Source organism: Hordeum vulgare, chromosome 2H (genome assembly GCF_904849725.1).
Source record: "Hordeum vulgare subsp. vulgare chromosome 2H, MorexV3_pseudomolecules_assembly, whole genome shotgun sequence".
Lineage (NCBI taxonomy): Eukaryota > Viridiplantae > Streptophyta > Magnoliopsida > Poales > Poaceae > Hordeum > Hordeum vulgare.
The window spans coordinates 499388136-499406017 of record NC_058519.1 but is presented as its reverse complement, the minus strand read 5'-3'; the positions used below and the strand labels follow the sequence as shown (position 1 = coordinate 499406017).

The following is a 17882-nucleotide window of genomic DNA, read 5'->3' as shown; positions in this document are numbered from 1 at the left end:
TCCTCTGGTTGAATCCCTCGAATCACTACATGGATGTTTTCCGAGCGTGATTTCTATACGTTCTTCGCCTGAGCGGTCATCCGTTGCGTCTTCTCATGATGTGGTGTACGTGCCGCTCGATGTGCTTCTTTGTCTCTTAAATCATCTGGTTGTACAAGATAAATTTCTCTGCTTTCTTCTTCCACGGAATCATCTGGTTTCCACTTGAGCATTGTTGATGCTTCCTTTGTTGGTATACCTGCTGATGTAGTTGTTTGCCTTTTTGATTTCATCTAATGTACATACCTTAGTTAAGTTTTTTGTATTTTTATGTTTTTCCCCTTGCAGATGGGTCTGTTGATCCTGCAAAAGCACGTCGTCGTCGTTGAGATATTCGTGAGGGGAAGCGTCCAATACAAGCGCCCACTCGGTCTATCTATCCCCTTCTCCTTCCAGTAGCTACCCACTCTGCGGCGGCTGAGGCCAAGAAATCCAACATCCCAAGTGAGTTTCCTAGATGCACTGCTCTTTCCATCGATTCTGATTTTCACTTAGTGCTACTAGCCATTGCCGTCACGCGGTGCTCCTTCTGCTCGCCGCTGCCGCATACTGCTACTTGTGCATGCCTCGCCCTCTTGGTCTCCCTGTATGAGAGCTCGTGGAGGCGCCGTTTATGGACGTGCTCCCGTACGAGCTCTGTACTGCATGTTATGTATGTGTGATGTAGCCATATGAGAGAATGAGAGATGAAGGACACAATGGCTGGGAGGAGGGTTATTATTAATTAGTTGCTGATGTGATCTCTACATGTTGGAGCACTGAATTTGTTTTTTACCACGCCTTATCGAAATGTGATTTCATGACGTATTTTTACAAGCACTTAAAACTTTTTCCAACGCTTATCACAAAAAATTCATTTTAAAAAAAATTACTTTTTTTTTATTTTACTGTTCGCCCGAGCTCATTTGAGCTCCGGAGCAGAAGCACACTTTCAACTGTTTGGTTCTTGCCATAGGAAGCAAACTGAACTCACAAAAAGATAACTGTAAGTGGCGGAGCTACAGCAGCATACCTGGGCAAGCTAGTCAAAGAAAGCTAACTTTTTTTACCATCATGACACAATTTACCCATCAACCTCCATTATGTTTACTACACAATCGGCGAGCCATAGCCTATTTTTCAAACATGTAGCTCTCCCAGTGTATATTGTTGTATTTGAGACGTTGAAGCAAACCACAGGGGAAAAATGTATGTTGTTTGACCCATGGGATGTAACTGATAAGACAAACACCCCAATAATGCAACAGAAAACAACGTGTGACAACGATGTTGACAGCTACGAGCCTACGATTGCAGATTGCCAAAGAGAATACTCGAGCCATTGGCATTGGGTGTAAGCGAGAAGTAGACACGATGCAGCCACATACTGACAGACTACACCTTACTTGAATGCTGATGTAGTTCCATAAGAGAGTAGGATTTACCGTGATGTAGTTTTCATTTAGATATCTATGTTTTGTATTGTTATGTGCATAAAGAAAAAAAAGGGTTGTTGCTTTTACAAAACAAAATTATATAGATAAAGCTGCTACTACTTGCACATTATTATTAACCTCCCTGCTTTCCGTAATTCCTAATGTATTACATTTTTTTGTTGTCGCTTACGTATTGTTCTTGCAATTCTGTTGCTGCTGTTTTTATTTTTACATGTCAGACAAAAAAATCATAACTTAACATTGCTGAACCTATCTATTATATTCAGTCTTAATTTTCAGTTTTCACATTTCCACTCATGATATGTACAAAACGGCTGCTCAAATCCTCTTTTAGCTTACTTACTCTTCGTTTTTTATACTGTAACTAGCTCTGAATCGTGTGAACTTTTACACATTGTAGGTTACCATGGCGGAAGGGGCTCTCTTCAAAGACTTTGTAAAGGGTGCATATGGCCTTACTTTCATCGTTCGCATCAGCAGGATATGAGATCACTATCATTGATAGATCTAAATATTTCGGCATCAACTTTGTCATCGTTGACCGTAAGGCAAGTAAACTGAATGTACATCAATGTCACATTTGCTTTGTTGAAAACATACTTCTTTTTCATACGCAAAGCAACTTTAAATTCTTTTACCAAATTGATTCTCTAGGACGGAGTTATCGAAGGGGCGATTCCACCAGAAATTGCAGAGCAGTTTAGAAAAAGAATCACAAAAGGATCAGTATACAAGATTCAGCACTACCTCATCGAAAGGCCAAAAAATACGTACAAAGCGGCAGATCATCCACATAGGTTCTCTTTTATAAAAACAACCGTTGTTACCCATATTATTCCCCAACCGGTGGATTTTCCCTTAATTGCTCATAACGCATTGCCATTTTTAGAGCTTGAAAAACTTATTGGATCAAAAGTCTTAATGTCAGGTACACTCTAACCATCCTTTTATGTAAGCTTTAAACATACCTGCAATTTTAATTTCAAGTAACATGATATTTGTCCAAATTGCTAGATACTGTTGGTCTCATGGTTAGTGTTACTGATCTACTGCCTCCTGCCGGTGCTGCCAAGGAACCAAGGCGCCAGATAACTATCACTGACGGACAGTATACCTCTTATGCTCTGCCTTTTTATACTCACCATTTATGTAGACATTATCATACTGTAAGACAAAAAATTACTTCATTTTGAATTCTAACTTCTGTAGAAAAAAGGCAATTGTCACGCTTTGGGGAGAATTCGCACAAAAATTTGATGCAGACAACTTGCATACTTTATCAAAAAGAGAACCAGTCATTATAATGTTTGTTGGCATCATGGTCGATCAATATGCATGTAAAAATTGCTAAATTCTGTTTAATTTGTTATTCCTTCAAGAAGCTAAAATGGGTCGCTGAAACCAATTTTTTGTATATACTATCTAGGAACACTAGCTCTTAAAGGCACATCATGTACAAGGTGGCACGTAAATGTAGATATTCCTAAAATGAAAGCAATATTAGACAGGTGTGCATCTTATGGTATACCATCTTTGATACGAATCCACATGATTACATTGTGTTAACTCTGTACAATACGTTGTTATCATGTAGAGTCAAAAATCAGCCATACAAAATTGAAGTTCGCGGTTCTGGACAAGCTCGACAAGAAAAAATCGAAACCACTATTAGCGCCTTCAAAGGAGTAGACCCCGCTACCACTCTGGTACTTTATATCTATATAACTACCCAAGCATTAATTGTTTTTTTTACCTCCAATTTTCTTCTTTTTTTCGCACATTAATTATTTGTGTCTACGATCAATTAAAATTCCAGCTATGTAGGAACCATTTCAAACAGTCATGTGCTCCTTCAGTTCTTCTAGACAAAAAATAAGTCAACTGTTGTATATGTGTGTTATTCCATTCAAATTGTTCCATATGTTAGATTTCTTCATGTTGGTTTTATACACTTTCGAGAAACAATTCAAAATTAATACTTTAACCTAACTATATTTTTTAACTGAATTTACAGAAAACTTTGTTCAAGTTCAGAGTCAAAATAACTCAAGTAGTATCTCTTACGGACTCGGTGTACATGGGGTGCAAAATTTGCTGCAAAGGACTAGGAACGCCAGGAGGTGGTCTACGTACCTGTCCTAATTGTCCTGATGGAGGAGAACCCTGGCCAAGGTACACACAAAATATTAGTCAAACAATTAGGTAAAACGTCCTTTACCACATGTACAAATTGAGGAACCAATCCCTACACTGCCTATGCTAAACACATCCACAATACCAGCAGCATCTGAACCAGCAAACACCGATGCAATCACCACACCAGCAACCTCCGAACACAATCAAGGCGAAAGTCTATCTCCAAATATGAAGGATGGAAAGGTACAATGAGTGAAACAAGAAATTTGTTATGTTAATTTTACCCACATCCATTCTAACTTTCCATATCTACTAACTTATCTGCAGTCACAGAATAACACTTCTACTTCACAACACAAGAAGAGATCACACAACAAAGGCGAACTCTCAACTTCTGACTCCAAAAAAAGGTTAGCGCTTATCTCTTATATGATCATTAAAAAAATCTTATTAATTACCCACATAACACCAATCAATCATGAACAGGCATGTGGCCAAACAGTTGTTCACCGCTATCAATGATGAAGAGATAGCTGGAAATGTGCAACCCAAGTAATGTCATCGATCTGCACATAGCAAGTCTGCTTTCAACATGGCAGATCCTAAGACTGTACAAATATCGTTCTTAGTATTGTAAATATACGCGTACCTCCTATAGACTGAACGCCTCACCCGTATGCGCCTCTTTTGGACTTCCCGCTGAACTACCGGTTATCTACCAGTTTATTTCGTAAGTGATCCCTTATGAACAAGTAGACCATGAATTATAATCTAAGTAGTTGTAATGTCGTCCTACCTCTTTAGTCTTCCATCCTTCATGCACCTGTCGATATTAAACTATGATCATGTTAGCACCGATGTTATTCCAGCGTAACAAAAACCATAATATATCTCCTATATTCATCTAATTATTGTTAGGTTGATCTCTCATTCAATGGGCCCAACGGCCCATTGGAACCTTGACCCATGCCCTGATTGGGGGCGTCCAGCCCAAGCAAGGCTGGTGGGCCCCTGTCGCGCAATGCTATAAAGAGGAGGTGGGGACCATGGCACAAGACACGAGGTTCGCCGTCGCAACTGGTTCCCCACTCTCAACCCTAATCCGATCCAGAGGGATGCACTGAAGCGATGGAAAGTCCACAGCCTCCGCAGCCACATCTCTCTCCTTCCCCACCGTCGTCACCACCTCACCATGGACGATCGCAGGGAGCTCATCGAGTACACCACAAGGTAATAATCTACTATTTCATACCGAACACATCTAGCCTAAGATCCACGGGATCTATCAACTATATCACCATTATTCATACTATTTTTGCTTTCCAAAGTATCAAAATATTACTATTCACACAAGGATACCTCCAAAATATCAACATACACAAAATCTATATAAAAAATAATCATGTTCAAATAAATCTGCATGAAACAAAAAACAAAAGACAAAAAAGATACCACAAATAGCTCGACAACAAAACTACATAAATCACACTTTGTACCTAACCCACTTCCAACAAAATGAAAAAAGATCACCATAACTCACACAAACACTAACTCAAAGACGGGTGGGCCGTGCCGCCGTGCCATCTCTCTGCTAGTAAAAAGAATGTTGATTGAAACTTGTTGAGGGTGGACAAACATAGACCTTGGTCATTGTTGCAATTAATAGGAAGTGATAAAGAAGGAGAGGTTCACATATAAATATATCATCTTGGACACCATCTATGATTGCGAACACTCGCTAAACTATTGCATGCTTAGAAGTAGATGTTGGACAAGGAAGACAACATAATGAATTATCTTTGCTTGGTTCCGAACAATGATTATATGACTAGAGATCCCTTAGCATGTGACGATTGCTTCCACCTCATATTAGCCAAAACTTCTACACTAAGTAGAGATACTACTTGTGCATCCATAAACCTTCAACCCAGTTTTGCCATGAGAGTCCACCATACCTACCTATGGATTGAATAAGATCCCTCAAGTAAGTTGTCATCTGTGCAAGCAATAAAAATTTCTCCCTAAATATATATGATCTATTAGTGTGTGGAAAATAAGCTTTGTAAGAACCTGTGATCAGGAAGACATAAAAATGATAGACTGCATAATAAAGTTCTTTATCACATGAGGCAATATTAAGTGACGCTCCTTCACACTAAGAGGTCGCACATCCAAACCTCAAAAGCACATGACAACCTCTACTTCCCTCTGCGCAGGGCCTATCTTGTACCTTTACTTTTTGCCCTTGAAAGAGTCATGGTGATCTACACCAATTCCTTTTTTGCCTTTTCTTTGGCTAACGTCATATGCTAGGGAAATATCTATATTCATATGTCAATTTGGAAGTAAGTATTCATGAATTACTATTGTTGACATTACCCTTGAGGTAAGCAGTTGGGAGGCGAAACTATAAGCCCTTATCTTTCTCTATGTCCGACTGAGACTTTGATCTCATGAGTACCACGTGAGTTGTAGCATTTGTAGAAGACAAAAGGATGATTGAGTATGTGGATTTGCTTTACAAGCTCTTATTTGACTCTTTTCGATGTTGTGAAAAATTGCAATTGCTTCAATGACTAAAGGTTATTAGTTGTTAATTCTCAGTAAGGTTCTTGATCCATACTTTACTTTGTGAAGGAATTACCAATTTGGCATCAGAGATTATAGGATGATATTGATGTTCTGATTATGATCATGATGCCTGCATGTCTGTATCTTGTTTTGTCGACACCTCTCTCTTGAAACATGTGGCATTTATTGATCTCGGCTTTCGCTTGAGGACAAGCGACGTCTAAGCTTGGGGGAGTTGATACGTCCATTTTGCATCATGCTTTCATGTTGATATTTATTGCTTTATGGACTGTTATTACACTTCACGGTACAATACTTATGCCTTTTCTCTCTTATTTTGCAAGGTTTACATGAAGAGGGAGAATGCCGGGAGCTGGAATTCTGGCCTGAAAAGGGAGCAAGTTTGAGATACATATTCTGCGCAACTCCAAAAGCCGTGAAAATCAACGAGGATTTATTTTGGATTTTATAAAAAATATTGGGCCGAAGAAGTACCAGAGGGGAGCCAGCAGGAGGCCACAAGCCTGCTAGCCCCCCCCCCCCCCCCCCGACCGCGCCTAGGGGGCTTGTGGGCTCCCAGCTGGCCCTATGGGCCCCCTCTTTTCCTACAAGAAGGGTTTCGTTCCAGAAAAAAACAGAAGGAGGCTTTCGGGAGGAATTGCCGCCGCCACGAGGCGGAACTTGAGCACAACCAATCTAGAGCTCCGACAGGGTCGTCTTGCCGGGGAAACTTCACTCCCGAAGGGGGAAATCATCGCCATCGTCATCACCAACACTCCTCTCGTCGGAGGGGACTCATCACCATCAACATCTTCATCAGCACCATCTCATCTCCAAACCCTAGTGCATCTCTTGTAACCAATCTCCGTCACGCGACTCTGATTGGTACTTGTAAGGTTGCTAGTAGTGTTAATTACTTTTTGTACTTGATGCTAGTTGGATTACTTGGTGGAATATTATATGTTCAGATCTTTGATGCTACTCATTACCTCTCTAGTCATGAATATGATTATGCTTTGTGAGTAGTCACTTTTGTTCCTGAGGACATGGCATAAGTCATGCTATAAGTAGTCATGTGAATTTGGTATTCGTTCGATATTATTATGTGTTGTATGTTGTTTCTCCTCTAGTGGTGTTATGTGAATGTCGACTACATAACACTTCCCCATTATTTGGGCCTAGAAGAAGGCATTGGGAAGTAGTAAGTAGACGATGGGTTGCTAGAGTGACAGAAGCTTAAACCCTAGTTTATGCGTTGCTTCATAAGGGACTGATTTGGATCCACTAGTTTAATGCTATGGTTAGACTTTGTGTTAATTATTCTTTCATAGTTGTGGATGCTTGCGAGAGGGGTTAATCATAAGTGGGATCCTTGTCCAAGTAAAGGCAGTACCCAAGCGCCGGTCCACCCACATATCAAACTATCAAAGTAACGAACGCGAATCATATGAACATGATGAAAACTAGCTTGACAGAAATTCCCATGTGTCCTCGGGAGAGCTTTACCTCCTATAAGAGTTTGTCCAGGCTTGTTCGTTGCTACAAAAGGGATTGGGCCACTTTGCTGCACCGTTGTTACTTTTGTTAGTTGCTACTTGTTGCGAATCATCTTGTCACACAACTACTTGTTACCAATAATTTTAGTGCTTGCACAGATTACCTTGCTGAAAACCACTTGTCAGATCCTTCTGCTTCTCATTGGGTTCGACACTCTTACTTATTGAAAGGACTACGATAGATCCCCTATACTTGTGGGTCATCAGGGACCCTTGAGGGCGGTCCCCGAACCCGTACAAACAAGGTTGAGGCAATCTCCACAACTTAATTGGAGGCTCCCAACAACACCACGAAGCTTCACCACAATGGCATATGGCTTTGAGGTGACCACAAATGCTCGGGGCAATCTCCACAACTTAATTGGAGACCCTGACGCTTGCTCGGAGCTTTACACCACAGTGATTGAGCTCTGAGGCACCACCAAGCTTCTAGGGGTACCAAGTACCTAAAGATAATAAGCTTCTCAACTTCTCACTTCCACGTATCATCGTGGAGAACTCAAACCGATGCACCAAATGCAATGGCAAGGGCACACGGAGTGCCCAAATCCGTCTCTCCCAAATCCCACCAAAGCAACTAATGCTAGGCAGGAAAATGAGAGAAAGAATGAAGAAGAACACGAAGAACTCCAAGATCTAGACCTAATGGGTTCTCCTCACTTAGAGGAGAAAGTGATTGGTGGAAATGTGGATCTAGATCTCCTCTCTCTGTTCCCTCAAGAACTAGCAACAATCATTGGAAGGATTGAGAGTTAGCAAGCTCGAAGAAGGTCAACAATGGGGGAAGAACACGAGCTCAAGAGATCAGTCAACACCAAGGGGGAAGAAGGACCCCTTTATATAGTGGGGAAAAGAATTAGACCGTTACCTCCACTTACAGCCCGAGCACAACGGTACTACCGCTGCCCCAGCGGTACTACCGCTCAGGAAGGAGCGGTACTACCGCTGCCCCTGGCGGTACTACCGCTAGCCCTGGAGGTACTAGCGCTAGCCCCTGGAGGTACTACCGCTAGCCCGTGGCGGTACTATCGCTAGAGAAAGTCTTCGCAAAAAGTCTAACAGAGAACAACCGCTCATAAAGAGGTACTACCGTCCCGAAGCGGTACTACCGCCCACCCGGAGCGGTACGACGACTCCTAGAGCGGTACTACCGCTAGGGAGCGGTAGTAAAAAATTACTACCACTCCGGGGGCGGTACTACAGCTCCGAGGGCGGTAATACCGCTCGCACCAGGAGCGGTACTACCGCTGGATACTGAAACTGCTCTAACTTTCGCATACGGACTCCGAATTCAATGAAACCAAGTTTGTTGGAAAGATAACTACATGGGCTAACACAATATCGATATAAACATCAATAAGAAGTTAGTGAGAAAAGGCCCATAAAAAAATGGTGAGAACCCTTCCTTGAATAAGACCGATAAAAACTCCCAACATCGAAAACATCATAGAAGATGCATATGGACACCGTTTTCGATGAACTCAAGCTTGTCATGAAGATGACCATAAGCTCTAAAACTCACAAAGAGAAACACCAAACAAGAACCAAGAAGTATGATGCAAGGATGCAAATGGTTTGAGCTCTCAACGAACGATAGGATCAAGCTACTCACTTGAGAGCTCCCCCTTGATAGTACGACAATCTATCCTACAACAGAAAACCTATCAAGGGAAAACCTATACCTTGCATCTCGTCCTATTGAGCTAGATGATGATGATCTTGGCTTCCTCAATATGGACCACCTTTCTTGATTGCGTTGGCTTGATGAAGACTAGTTGATTGCCCTCCCATACTCACCTTGGGTGAGCCACTCTTGAGCATATCTTCACAAGTCCATTGCCACCACAATGGACGGCAAGCTTCAAGCATGATATATTCGTGTTGATCCACTTGAACTTGCACACCGCAATCTTGATGACAATCACCACTTGATGTCATCCTTCATGGGTTGTATGAGATCTTCCTTTTGATGCAAGCCCATGTAAACACACCTAACCCCCACATAGAACTCTCACGAAGACCATGGGTTAGTACACAAACAGGTAATGGACAATGCTTACCATACCATGGGATCACTTGATCCCTCTCAGTACATCTTGTATGCTTTGTGTGTTGATCATCTTGATTTACTCTTTGTCTGACGATCTTGATCAACCTTGTGTCTCTATGACCATTCTTTAGATAATACCTTGAATACCATCTTGGTCATCATATAAACTCCTTGAACCCAACAGATGGACTTCAAGAAGTGTATATGGAAAAATCCTATAAATATAACTTAAGGCAACCATTAGTCCATAGGAATTGTCATCAATTACCAAAACCACATATGGATAAATATGCTCTAACACACTGCAAAAACAAGTTAGACGTCCTCTAATTTGTTGTTGCATGTTTTACGTGGTTGCTATGGATATCTAGTATGATCACATCTTACTTACGCAAAAACAACAACGGAGATGTGAACATTGCTATTTAACCTCTCTCGAAGGACCGCCTCGGTCAAATCCAATTGAACTAAAGTTGAAGAAACCGACACCCGTCAGTCATCTTTATGCAACGAGTTGCATGTCGGTCGATGAAACCAGTCTCTCGTAAGCGTACGACTAATGTCGGTCCGGGCCGCTTCAATCCAACAATACCGCCGAATCGTGAAAATACTAAGGAGGGCAGCAAATCGAACATCAACGCCCACAAAACCTTTTGTGTTCTACACGAGATAGCATCTACGCATGAACCTAGCTCGTGATGCAACTGTTGGGGAATGTTGCACGGGAAACAAAAAAATTCCTACGCACACGAAGACCTATCATGTTGATGTCCATCTACGAGAGGATATTAGATCCACATACCCTTGTAGATCGCTAAGCGGGAAGCGTTAAGAAACGCAGTTGATGTAGTTGTACAGCTTCGTGATTCAAATCACCGTCGTCCCACGATCTGTTCCGATCTAGCGCCGAACGGACGGCACCTCCGCGTTCCGCACACGTACAGCTCGATGACGATCTCAACCTTCTTGATCCAGCAAGAGAGATGGAGAAATAGATGAGTTCTCCGGCAGCGTGACGGCACTCCGGTGGTGGTGATGATCTAGTCCTGCAGGGCTCCGCCCGAGCTCCGCAGAAATCCGATCTAGAGGAAGAACTACGTGGTATAGGTTTGAGTTGCACGTGGCAAACTTGTGTCTCAAAGAGCCCTAAACCACCAATATATATAGGAGGAGGGAAGGGGCTAGCCTTGGGGCTCAAGGGATCCCCAAGGGCGCCGACCGAGTGGGAGGAGGTGGACTCCCACCCCAATTCGGTTTGGGGGAAGGAGTCCCCTCCTTCCTTCCCACCTCCCTCTTTCCTTGTTTTTTTTCTTTTCTTTTGGTTTTATCCACTTGTGGCGCCACCCTAGGGTCATTAGGCTCACTCCCGGGTGGGTGGGCCCCTCCCAGTGAATACGCGAAACCCATTCGTCACTCCCGGTACACTGCCGGTAATGCCCGAAACTTTCCGGTGACAAAATAAAACCATCCTATATATCAATCTTCGTTTTCGGACCATTCCAGAAACCCTCGTGACGTCTGTGGTCTCATCCTGGACTCCGAACAACCTTCGGTCACCAACACATATAACTCAACTATACTAAAACATCATCAAACCTTAAGTGTGAAGACCATGCGGGTTCGAGAACTATGCAGACATGACCCGAGACACTCCTCGGTCAATATCCAATAACGGGACCTGGATGTCCATATTGTATCCTACATATTCTACGAATATCTTGTCGGTTGAACCTCTGTGCCAAGGATTCATATAATCCCGTATAACATTCCCTTTGTCCTTCGGTATGTTACTTGCCCGAGATTTGATCGTCGGTATCCCTATACCTATTTCAATCCCGTTACCGGCAAGTCTCTTTACTCATTCGGTAATACAAGATACCATGACTAGTACTTGAGTCACTTTGCTTGCAAGGCTTTGTATGTGATGTTGTACTGCCGAGTGGGCCCCGAGATACCTCTCTGTCACACGGAGTGACAGATCCCAGTCTTGATCCATGCTAACTCAACGGACACCTTCGGAGATACCTGTAGAGCACCTTTATAGTCACCCAATAATGTTGTGACGTTTGATACACACAAGGTATTCCTCTGGTGTCAGTGAGTTACATGATCTCATGGTCATAGGAATGAATACTTGACACGTAGAAAACAATATCAACAAAATAACACGATCACATGCTATGTTCATAATTTGGGTCTTGTCCATCATATGATTCTACTAATGATGTGATCCCGTTATCAAGTGACAACACTTGCCTATGGCCAGGAAACCTTGACCATCTTTGATCAACGAACTAGTCAACTAGAGGCTCACTAGGGACAGTGTGTTGTCTATGTTTCCACACATGTATTTGAGTTTCCAATCAATACAATTCTAGCATGGATAATAAACGATTATTATGAACAAGGAAATATAATAAGAACTAATTTATTATTGCCTCTAGGGCATATTTCCAACAAGACGGTGTTTTACCCAGGTTCGGGCCCTCTTGATGGAGGTAAAACCCTACGTCATGCTCTTGTTGTTATTGATGAGGTAGTATAGAGTACATAGTTGATCTACTGCAAGCTCGATGTTGTGGCGTAAACCTTAATCGTAATGAGCTTGAAGTATCCTATGAGTTATGACCCCCTAGCTTATATAGATGCTAGGGGTGTCCGGGTTTACACAAAGTCGGTTACAACAGAGAAGGAATACGCCGATGACTATATCTCCTTGGATTGCATGCCAAGGCTTCACAAGAGTCCATCTTGAATCCAACACTTCTGTCAAATGGTCGAACAGGCCACAGAGTCTGGCCCATACGGACAGGTAAGCGTCCCAAGGACCCCCTAATCCCGGACTCCCTTAGTAGCCCCCGAACTAGCCTCCAATACTGAAATCCGCCTCCATCAATGACGTCATGGTGGCTCACGCTTGCGAGGCGAGTTCCTCTTTTCTCCTTTAACCGAAGATAGTTCAGCTCTTGATGAAACCTTCTCCTTTAAACACATAGACAAATATATAGATTTTTATCCCTGGGCCTACCATTTAACAACGGGCGACATCTTACCTAGTTCGAAAGGTCGCAGTTGGCCAGGGCCTGTTTTTGTTTAACAAGCAGCTAGAGACCGTTTTATTGGCACGTCCCATCATGGAGATCATGCCCCCTTTTTCCGGGATATGGTTTAAGGCTTGGGTTTATCCCACGCACCCATAATCGCAATTTTATCGGGAACTGGTGGAGTTTACGGTACATCTGCGTGGCCTTCGGCATTCTAGTGAGTTATAAAAGGTGAAAATCGTCACCTCGGCCTCCTCTCGCACCTTAGATCTCGCTCACCATCGCCATTCCCCTCTTCCCAAGCTCCAGCGACTTATCTCTCCTTCTACTCTTGAGTTCTCCAATCCCCTCACCAGTAGAGCAATAGCCAGCACCGGTTCCAAGGGAAAGTGGGAGGCCTCCTCCGTCTTCGAAAAGGACATTTTGGAGCTGAAGAGTTGCGGCTATCTTCCAGAAAACATAGCCCACTGTGCGCCAGAAGAGGACGAGGTTATCCCCACCCCTAAATATGGGGAAATAGTAGATTTTGTCCCTCATGTCATAAGAGGCTTAAGCTTTCCCCCTCACCCATTCGTTCGGGGGATCATGTTTTACTATGGTCTTGACTTCCACGATCTCCCACCGAACTCCATCACCCATCTTTCCGCTTTCATCACGGTCCGCGAGACCTTCTTGTGGGTCCAACCCCACTTCAGTCTGTGGCTGAAGGTACTCAACGTCAAGCCCAAGGTCGTTAACGACGAGCAGGTTGTCTACGGAGGGGCAATGATCGGCAAGCTCAACGGGGCTACATGGCCAAAGGGCACATTCATCGACACTATCAAGTCATGGCAAAAGGAGTGGTTCTACATCACCGAGCCACGCAACGTAGGAGAAGTAGATCCTCTAGCATTTAAATCTGCCCCCCCCTATGCGCCTCACATCCTCGATGGAAACGGCCCCAGATTGGGGGAAGGCCGCAAATGTGAAGGAGCTTACGAAAAGGATCTCCGATCTAATGGAGAAGATGGACCTCACCAACGTGGTACAGGTGATACTACATTGTGGCCTTCTCCCGTGTGAGTCTCGGTCCGTCCCAGTGTGGGAATATGATCCGGAGAATCCGGACAGTGTTGTTGGCCTCATACCGAGCTTTTTCTGTACCACACTCGAGAAGCTGTGGAAGGCTGTGTTCAAGTCACAAAAGACTTGGCCTGACGAGGAGGAGGATGAAGGCCTTTCCCTCCTCAATCATGTCAGACCAGTAATGTTTTTACTGAATTGTTCAACTTTCTACCCTCCCTTTTTTAACAAGGCACTTACCCCTTCCCCCCTCAATATTTGCAGATTTGGCTGAAGAAATCCGAACGAATTAACTGTTCGGCCCCTTTTCCCGAGGACATCATGACCCCTCTGCTGGCGACCATGCTGGTCCAGAAGCCATATACGGCTCTGAGGGAGAAGGGGACGAATAAAATCCGGGGGGGTCTTCGATCGAAGGGTCCCCCGAACACTAAGTCTGAAGAGACACTGGCTCCCTCCCACATGGAGGGAGAAGAAGAGGAAGATGAGGAGGAGTTAAGTGACTCCTCCCATACCAAAAAGAGAGCAATGTCCCAAGACGCCGAGGGAGATCAAGCTCATGTTGCTTCGAAGAAGCCATGTAGGGCCCCTATGGCCCTATTTGATGACATTCCAGACTCGGATGAGGAGTCTACGCATGAGGCACCGGTCCCTCGAAGGACCCTTAGGGTGAAACCCCGAGCCAAAATGTATGTACCTAAAATCCGAATATACCTTCCCTCTAATTAACATGGTTCTAATTAGGCTCATATTTTGCATTACAGCCCACAGCATGATCTCCCCACCGATCAAATTTCAGAGGGGGGTTCCCTGGCAGCCAACCTGGGTGAAAGCAGGACCGTCTCGCCCAACTCACCTCCCCCACACCCGAGGGGACCGGGGAGGTGGTATCGAGGGATCCCCCCCCCCCCCGGTGATGAAAAGCATCACCGGGGGTGACGATGTTATGGTCGAGGCCAATACTTCGGCCACCAAGAACCAGGAGGATGAACTTCCCCTGGCAACAAAGGAGGGAGGGCCCAAACCCTTTGTGTCTCCTCCGAAGACAACTCTGGAGGATCCTTCGTCTCTGGTGCCAACGGTAGTAGTCTCTCCGCTAAGGAAGACTACTAAGGCACATCCGGAGCCATCCACGACGGAGCCACTCTCAATTGGGTGGCGAGAGCTAAGGGAGGAACGTATAAATGATCCTTCCATTCCCAAAGAATGCTGCACTCATCTGAGTGAGGTTTTTGCAAAGCATTCAGTCCGTTGATAATGGTCTGAAAGGAGCTTTCAACGCACTCTTAGCAGGCATCAAGGTAATGCGCATACTTTTCCGTTTGCAATTTACGCGTTGTCTAAAAGTATTATTATGCCCAGTAGCCCCCAAGCCATGTGTGAGTTCGAAAGACTAATGTGGGGGTTAGAATGATTCAGAAACAATGCGTGCAGCCCCCAAGGCTCTAGTGGATTGGTGAGAACGCACCCTGGCAAAAAAGATTTTGAAAGAATTTAAAAACTAAAAAAATATGTTCCTTTGCACACTTCTGCTCTAACTGCAACTGTTGGAAATATGCCCTAGAGGCAATAATAAAGAGTTATTATTATATTTCCAGTTCATGATAATTGTCTATTATTCATGCTATAATTGTATTAACCAGAAATTGTAATACATGTGTGAATATATAGATCACAGTGTGTCCCTAGTGAGCCCCTAGTTGGCTAGCTCGTTGATCAATAGATGATCATGGTTTCTTGATCATGGGCATTGGATGTCATTGATAACGGGATCACATCATTGGGGAATGATGTGATGGACAAGACCCAATCCTAAGCATAGCACTAGATCGTGTTGTTCGTCTACTAAATCTTTTCTAATGTCAAGTATCATTTCCTTAGACCGTGAGATTGTGCAACTCCTGGCTACCGTAGGAGTGCTTTGGGTGTACCAAACGTCACAATATAACTGGGTGATTATAAAAGTGCACTACGGGTATCTCCGAAAGTGTCTACTGAGTTGTACGAATCGAAAGCCGGGATTTGTCACTCCGTGTGACGGAGAGGTATCTCTGGGCCCACTCGGTAATCCATCATCATATTGAGCCCAGTGTAAATAAGGGTTTAGCCACGGGATGATGTGTTACGGAACGAGTAAAGAGACTTGCCGGTAACGAGATTGAACAAGGTATAGGGATACCGACGATCGAATCTCGGGCAAGTATCATAGCGATAGACAAAGGGAATTGCATATGGGATTGATTGAATCCTTGACATTGTGGTCCATTCGATGAGATCATCATGGAACATGTGGGAACCAACATGGATATCCAGACCCCGTTGTTGGTTATTGGCCAGAGAGATGTCTCGGTCATGTCTGCATGTCTCCCGAACCCGTAGGTTCTACAAACATAAGGTTCGATGACGCCAGGGTTATAGGGAAATAGTGTACGTGGTTACCGAAGGTTTTTCGGAGTCCCGGATGAAATCTCGGACGTCAAGAGGAGCTCCGGAATGGTCCGGAGGTAAATATTTATATATAGGAAGTGAGATTTTGGACACCGGAAATGTTTCGGGCGTCACCGGTAAATTATCGGGACCACCGGAAGGGTTTGGGGGGTCCACCGGGAGGGGCCACCAGCCCCAAAGGCTGGCATGGGCCAAAAGGTGGAAGGGAACCATCCCAGAGTGGGTTGGTGCACCTCCCACCTGGGCCCAAGGCGCAGCAAGGGAGGAAGGGGGCAAACCCTCCCACCTAGGGCGCCACCCTCCTCTCCCTGCCCTGCCCGCCGCCCTCCTGGACATCTAGGGTTGTCGCCACCCCTAGGGAGGGAACCCTAGGGGTGCGCACCCTCTCTCCCTCCCTCCTATAAATACCCGAGGTATTGGGGCTGATTTGAGACACTAACTCTCTCTCTCTCTCTCTCGGCGCAGCCCTACCCCTCTCTCTCCTCGTCCTCCGCACAGCTTCGCGAAGCTCTACCAGAGAACCACGTAGCTCCACCGCCACCACGCCGTCGTGCTGCCGGAGCTCTCCCTCGACCTCTCCCTCCTCCTTGCTGGATCAAGGCGTGGGAGACGTCACCGGGCTGTACGTGTGTTGAACGCGGAGGTGTCGTAGTTCGGCACATAGATTGGAATCCACCGCGATCTGAATCGCAGCGAGTATGACTCCAGCAACCGCATTCATAGTAACGCTTCCGCTTAGCAATCTTCAAAGGTATGAAGATGCTCTACAACCTCTCTCGTTGCTGGTTTCTCCATAGATAGATCCTTGTATAGCGTAGGAATTTTTTTGAAATTACTACGATCCCCAACAGCAACCCCCAACTCTCTCGAGCTGGAGGAGATGAACCAGCATTTAAAAGTTTTCGAAGAGGAGTTGGATCGCATTAACAAGCGCTTTGGAGAAGCTCAAAGTAAGTGTGCAAGCTTTAGCCCTCTAATTCAATTATGTGTAATATTTTCCTCTAAACGAGCGTTGTCCAAATGACTGTCACAACTGTTGCTGCTAACGTTGACTGGCTTAAAGTCGAATTGGGCCAAGCCAAACAAGAGGGCGCCGAACAGAGGGCGGAAGCCATAGAGGAAAGGGATATAAGAACAAAATCTGAAGCCCGGGTCAGCAAAGTTCAACAAGAACTTAAGGAGGCCATCACAAAGAATGAGGCCCTTGAGCAAAAAGAAAGAGAAAAATCGACCGAACTGACGTCGGTCACCGCCGCTCTCCAAGAAGCATGGAAGGAGGCACATGATCTACGGAAGGAGGTCCATCAGATCAAGAAGATAGCTGTTGGTAAGCGATATTTATTACAACGTACCTTTGTTGGACAAAGATTTGTATCTCTTAATCGAATATGGATTTCTCCAAGTGTGATTGTCGGTCTGCCGAACAGTGCGACGGAGGCTGAGAAGTATTGTGCTTCTCAAAAGGATGGGGCACAGCACAGGCTGTTCTGGGCACAGTTCCAGAATCTGGAGCATCCTCAGCTTGCATCTGATCAGTTGA

At 44.5% G+C, this 17882-nt stretch overlaps 1 pseudogene; it reads left to right on the top strand.

The window, feature by feature from the left end:
• The first annotated feature begins 315 nt into the window (after window positions 1-315).
• On the top strand, window positions 316-4519 carry LOC123430339 (annotated as a pseudogene).
• Window positions 4520-17882: the final 13363 nt, after the last annotated feature.